This window comes from Eulemur rufifrons, chromosome 7, assembly GCF_041146395.1.
Source record: "Eulemur rufifrons isolate Redbay chromosome 7, OSU_ERuf_1, whole genome shotgun sequence".
In the NCBI taxonomy this organism is placed as follows: domain Eukaryota; kingdom Metazoa; phylum Chordata; class Mammalia; order Primates; family Lemuridae; genus Eulemur; species Eulemur rufifrons.
Window position 1 is genome coordinate 192,561,204 of NC_090989.1, and position 6,000 is coordinate 192,567,203.

At 53.9% G+C, this 6,000-nt stretch overlaps 1 pseudogene; it reads right to left on the bottom strand.

The window, feature by feature from the left end:
* LOC138385878 (aromatic-L-amino-acid decarboxylase-like) overlaps positions 1 to 4,419 on the bottom strand; it is a 59,393-nt pseudogene extending 54,974 nt beyond the window's left edge.
* Between the last annotated feature and the right edge of the window lie 1,581 nt (positions 4,420 to 6,000).

The window sequence follows — 6,000 nt, forward strand, 5'->3', positions numbered from 1 at the left end:
CACGTGGGTGAGGCAGGGTGGTCTCGGCTGGACCCACTGCTCAGTGCTGTGGGTTAGTAACAGATGTCTCTTTTGTCACCTCGGGCCCTCGTGCAGCAAAGCCCAACGCCCACGGGTCTACCTGTCGCCACGGCACAGACAAGGTGGGCACTCTGGACCTAGCAGGCCGGAGACACGCCCTGGCCTTTGAAGAACTCCCCACGGTGTGGGCAACCCTGAGCCCCTGACCGTTAGGCCGGCTCTGAGTCCCAGCTCTCTGCATTTGGGGGGGACAGAGCTGTCCCGTAGTGCTGTGCCTGGAGGAGACAGCCACGGGAAGAGCCAGCCCACCAGGGGCCTTTCTAGGCATTTCACCCCAGAGAGGTCGAGACTGCTGGGGTGGGGGCAGGAGCTGGGCCCATTTCTAGAGTCCCCTGCTCAGAGCACTCGGCACATCTGATGGGCCGGGTGGGGCCTGTCCTGTGGCAGCAGGCTTGGCTGGGAACAGATGGAATGAGAGAGGGGCTATAGGGTTTCTCAAGCTTCAGAGTGCATAGAAATTGGCCACTGGGAAGAAATGCAGATTCCCAGGCTCGGACTGCAGAAAATCTGGGTCTCCAGACTGGGATTTTAACTCATACCAAGTGCTCCTGAGACACTGCTGTGAAGAATTGGCTTTGAGTTGTTGAGACATTTCTCCGTTCAGCTCCAGTGTGTACAGGTGCCACGCCCACAAAGGGCCCTCCCTCGAATGTCCCCACTGTCGGTGGGGGCAGGGCTGCCGGAGCACCCGCACACTCACCCAGGAGAAGCTGATGCAGCCGGTGGCCCCACACAGCATGTCTGTGAGCATGGCCAGTACGAGCTGGCCGTGGGGAAGCAGGCGAAGAAGTAGGGGCCGTGCCAGTGGGTCACCTGTGCGGGAGGACGGAGCAGTTACTCAGGGGTGCGGGAAGCCGGGCCCAGGAGGGTGGGGACGCAGGGCCCTCAGGGCCCAGCCCACAGGCTGCATCCAGACCCCAGTGGGTGTTAGTGCAGCTCCCCAAATGCCGGCCACCCGGCACCTTCCTCCCTTCACTTTGTAGTGTTTCCATATCGCCTTACTGTCCCTACTTTAGACAGATGCCTTTTTAAAAATACTGGAATATATTTGCTGGCTCAGAAGGAAATTATGTCCCTAAAATTAAGGGGAAAATCGTCATTTGCCAAAATAAATGAGGTTTCTAAAAACGACACCGTGTTTCAAGATTTTGCTAGGCGCTCTCATCAGTGAAAGTGCTGCCCCTGAGGCCCATGTCTTTCTGTTAAAAACTTGGATTTGCTGGGTTACCTCAGGCAGCCGGCTCCTCTCGGGGCTGCATCGTCCCCTTGGGTAGGATAGAAGCATGTGCTCCCGTGTGTCTTCCAGCTCTGCCACGCAGAATCCCAGGCCCACCTCATGGCCCCCGACAGCTGTGGATATGTTCTGACACCCCTGGTTGCTACAGATGGAACGTTTGTGTCCCCCTTCAATTCATATGTTGAAATCCTAACCCCCAAAGCGATGGTATCAGGAGGTTGTGTCCCTGGCAGAGAGTATGTCACGGAGGTGGAGCCCCCTGGGTGGGATCAGCGCCCCAGCAAGAGCAGACTAGCGCTAACTCTCTGCACTGCATGTGGGTGCAGCGAAAGTCTGCTGTCTGTAAACCAGGACGGGGGCCCTCACCTGAGCACAACACCTGGAGCTTGGACTTCCAGCCTCCAGAGCTCCAGAACTGTGAGAAATCAGTGTCTGTTGTTTAAGGCTGGGTCTGTGTGCTCTGTTACGGCAGCCTGAGCTAAGACGCTGCTGTGTCACACGGTCTGGGCAAATACGAGGCTTCACTTCCTTGATACCACTAGCTATTAAGCATGTATCACCCGCAGCGTGAGCGATCCCCAGGTGCGCCAGCCTGCGGGGTGGGGAGAGGGCAGTGCGGGGGTGGGGGCGGGGGTGGGGGTGGGGGGCAGGGAACGCCAGAGGCAGAGGAGCGGTGCAGGCTGCATGGCGCACTCGGCACAGCAGGCTCAGGGCCCACGGGACGCTCAGCAGCTGGGAAATGCTTGGATTTCTTTTAAAATCAGAAGAAAAAAGTGAACTTTCAAGTCAAAAAAAATCTGCAATGTTAATGTACTCATCTTTCTGCCAATGCATTGGTAAAGTATAATTTTTCACATTCCTAGGAAGGCAGGGGCCCACGAAGGCAAAGGTGCCAGGCCCGGAGAGCAAGAGTGTGGCCCTGGGCCTGGCCCTTCCTGCAGCCCCGGAGGCCCTGCCCTACCTCCCCTTGGAAAGGACCAGAGTGATTGTTGATTGGGGACGTACTCCTTCGCTCCACTCAGAACTGCGCTTCGACTGCTACACTGGCGATAGGGCGTCTTACACTGCTCTGCACACAGGCACACAGGCCCACCAGGTTTTCCTGCAGTCACATAGCTCACACCCAGGGACCCTGCCCCAGAGCCCGAGGTATCCCTGCTCAGCTCTGCGCAGCAAATACCCACATGTAAAGGGGCAGGGGGACTGCAAACTCCCCCGCCTCCTACACTCCCCGCCTGACATTTACCCACACCTCCCCACAGAGGATTGGTGCTGAACAGCTTAGTGTGTTTGCACAACTTCTAGGCAAGAACAGGAATCCTGTTCTCCACTCAAACACCACAAATGCCGAGTGAACATCCCCTGGGAGATGAGACGTGAGCCGTGTGATGGGAGAGGCACTGCCGCTGAGGATGTGGTCGCTGAGCTCGAGAGCCTGAGGCCGAACGCCACCCGGGGTCAGTGACCTGTCACCTGGGCTGACCGGGTTCCCAGTCAAGGCCTCAGTGATCTGCCTTTAAATGAGGGCAGGGGTCTTGATGGCCCCAGATCCCCCTTCTCTGACTGTCAGTGCCCGTTTTCATCGTCCTTGGTCCTTGCCACCACTGAAGCACAGGACGGTGAGGCGATCAGCCGATTCAGCTAGGCTGACGTGGCCGCATGAAATGGCAGGTTTGGCCACCCTCATGGGCGCCTGGTCTGGAAGCGGAATGGCCAGGCCAGACTTCACAGAGGCCCATTAATGGACAGGAATTCAGGTGAACTCCTTACCAGAGAAAATCGTATTGCGGAAGCATAGAGCCAAAGTGAAGTCCCTCTGAGTGCCAACTCCCTGCTCCCCTCTGAGTGAGGATCAGGGATGGTGTCAGGTCCTATTTGTGTTGGGGCCCCTCTGTGCACCTCGTGCTGAGCTGTGACTCACTGGCTTCAGAGAAAGAGGCTTGCCTCGGCAGTCAGCCTCTGGGGAGAAGAAATACCATACCGCCTCCTCTCAAATAAAATAAATAAAATGTTTCTCCCACATGTGAGGATTTACCCTTGATAAACACAAGGATGGGAGGAGTGTGCTTTATTCGAAACAATTAACTCATTTGAAACCAGCCAGCAGGGGCTGATTTCCTCCCCCTGCAGGTGATGATGCACTCCATATAACAGGTGACTTGGGGCAGGGGCTGGGCCTCCGGGGACCTCAGGGGGACGAGCGCTCGCCACCCTTGGAGCCCGCATGATCGGGGTTGAAATCCTGGTTCCATCATTGACCAGCTGTGTGACCTAAGCTGGCCCACAGTTGCCTCACCTGTGAAATAGAAACAACACAGGTTTCTCTGAAACCTGGCTGCGGTGAGGATTTCTCGAGCCAATGCGTATGACCCGCCCAGTGTGCAGCCTGCTGTGCTCTGACCTCAGACACACATGTACCCCCGTCATGATTATTTTCTCAATGTCATTGATGATGTTAAAGTTACTCTAAAAATGAAATTATAAACATAAAATAAATTATCTGGCTAAGATGAGAGAAGGCAAAAAGATTGACTTATTTTCGGTCATTTCTATGAGTGTGAAGAAATCATTAGTTATTGACGTAGTGAGTTCTTTTCCCTCAGAGGAATTTGTTCATTTCTTTTGAATTTCAAATTTTATTGACATAAAATTATAGACAAGAACAATAAATGCCAAAGGAACTAAGATTTGTGATCAGAACTGGCCGCGTCTCTTCTACCAGGCAGCAGTGCATGGAGTTGAGAGCGGCCAGTCAGCGATTGGACTGGATCCAAATCCTTCCAGGGTGCTGGCTCCTGTGGCCTGGTGCTTAGTGTGGGGCCTGGGTTGCCGGCGGGTTTTCCTGTCTCACTTCGCAGCAGGCAGCATCGTGGGCAGGTGGGGTCTCACGCCAGGCTCGGGGCCCTCTCCTTGGCAGCAGCCTGCCCAGGCCTGACCCTCTGGGAGATGCTGCACCTGGTGGATTGCTCCAGTGTAGATGCTGCACCATAGTCACAGCGCCATGTCTGCAGAAATCTACTGTTGATCTCGGTGACCCATCCTGCGCATGTATTCATAACACCATAGCTGAAGAAGCAAGTAAAACCAGCAACAGTGGGCATCGTCACCCACTCTGCAGGGTCTGACAACATTCCCCTCTCTCCAGCCTCCTCCATGGACGTGGTGCACCTTCCGTTTACTCTCAGGGACAGGGCAGCTCCAGGGACCTCTCCTTGGGCCTTTCCTGCCTAATGACCAAAATTCCTGGGCTCAGGAAACCGATGTTGCTGGGGATCCACCAGTTGTCGCATGTGTCTGTTCCCATTATCCATTCTGGAACTGGGGAATTAAACACAGAATGAGTCTGTGGTCCCACCACACGAAGCTGAACTGGGGCCAAGGCATCTTCCATCCCCAGACCTCCAAAGCCCCTGCCCCAGCAGATGGGTCACAGGACATTTCTCACGTTTGGGAATCAGTGTATGTTCAGACTCCCTATGTACAAGTCCCCAGAAAATGCATGTACGTGTTTCCCTTTTACCAGTGTGTGGCCACACTAGCAAACGCCTTCGCCTTTCAGGACATTTGGGGAAGCTGAGGGAGAAGATGCACAGCACACACCTGAGACCACACTGCAGGGTGGTTCCCCAAAGGACTTCAACCTCTCCCCTAGTCTAGGGGCTCAGAGTCAGTGGATTACTGGCTTGTGTCTCTTATCTAGGTAAGAGACCGTGGATCCTCACTATAGCAACAACCATATCCAGAACATTTTTCTTGGTAGCTGCCCATCCATTTTCTTTCTAGGGATCCCCAATCAAATACCCATCACCACATAGCCCTGTGAGTCACATTCTCGAATTCCCATCCTGTCCCCCTGGCTTACTGCGTGACTTGCACACACCTTGTCTCTGATGATTCAGCCACCTGATCCTGCCACTCTTCACTACCCCCTACTGTCCTCTGCAGCAATAAAGGACAGCCACACACAGAGCTCTTCAAGGATGCTGGTGCCTCCCCCAATACCAACGTGCTTTGTAATGGTGTGATGAAGGGAGTGAGCTGCGGTTCCTCCCAGCAGGCATGATGAGGGATGGCTGAGTAGAGTGCACACCATAGATCCATTCCAACATTCCCACCTTGTGCATTCTGACTCCTTTCTCTGTTCCTCAGCAGTATGGCAAGGAAATTCCAGCATTCTGACCTCATTAACTGTAGGCCACCCTCGGGGTCAGATATCAACACCACTAGCAGATGGTCAAGCCAATACAATGGACTCAATTTCAAAGTGGGCACACTTGTGTCAATGAATTCAGTCCAGTCAAGACTTTTATAGTGTTCCTTGGTCCCCCACCCTAGGACCCTCTCCCATGTTGCCCAAGCTTTCACCAACACAGACCTGTAAGATCGGGTCACCTTTCAGGGTGTAGCCAGTCTCCTCCAGAGCAGTCTTTGTAACTCTCTTTCCTGACTATGTTAACATCTGTCTTTAGATCTACCCTTTATTATGGATGCCTGTCAATGCAGACCAGCGAGGTCAAGTAGTTCCTTCCTTGTATAGACCACCTTCTCCCTGAGCAGAGCACAAATCTGGAAAGATGAACAGAAGTGTCTGTACATCAAACCCACAATAGATTATAGAGAAGCCATAAAAACCCTTTGGGGGTAATGGCTACATGTACAATACCTTCATTGTAGTCACGGTT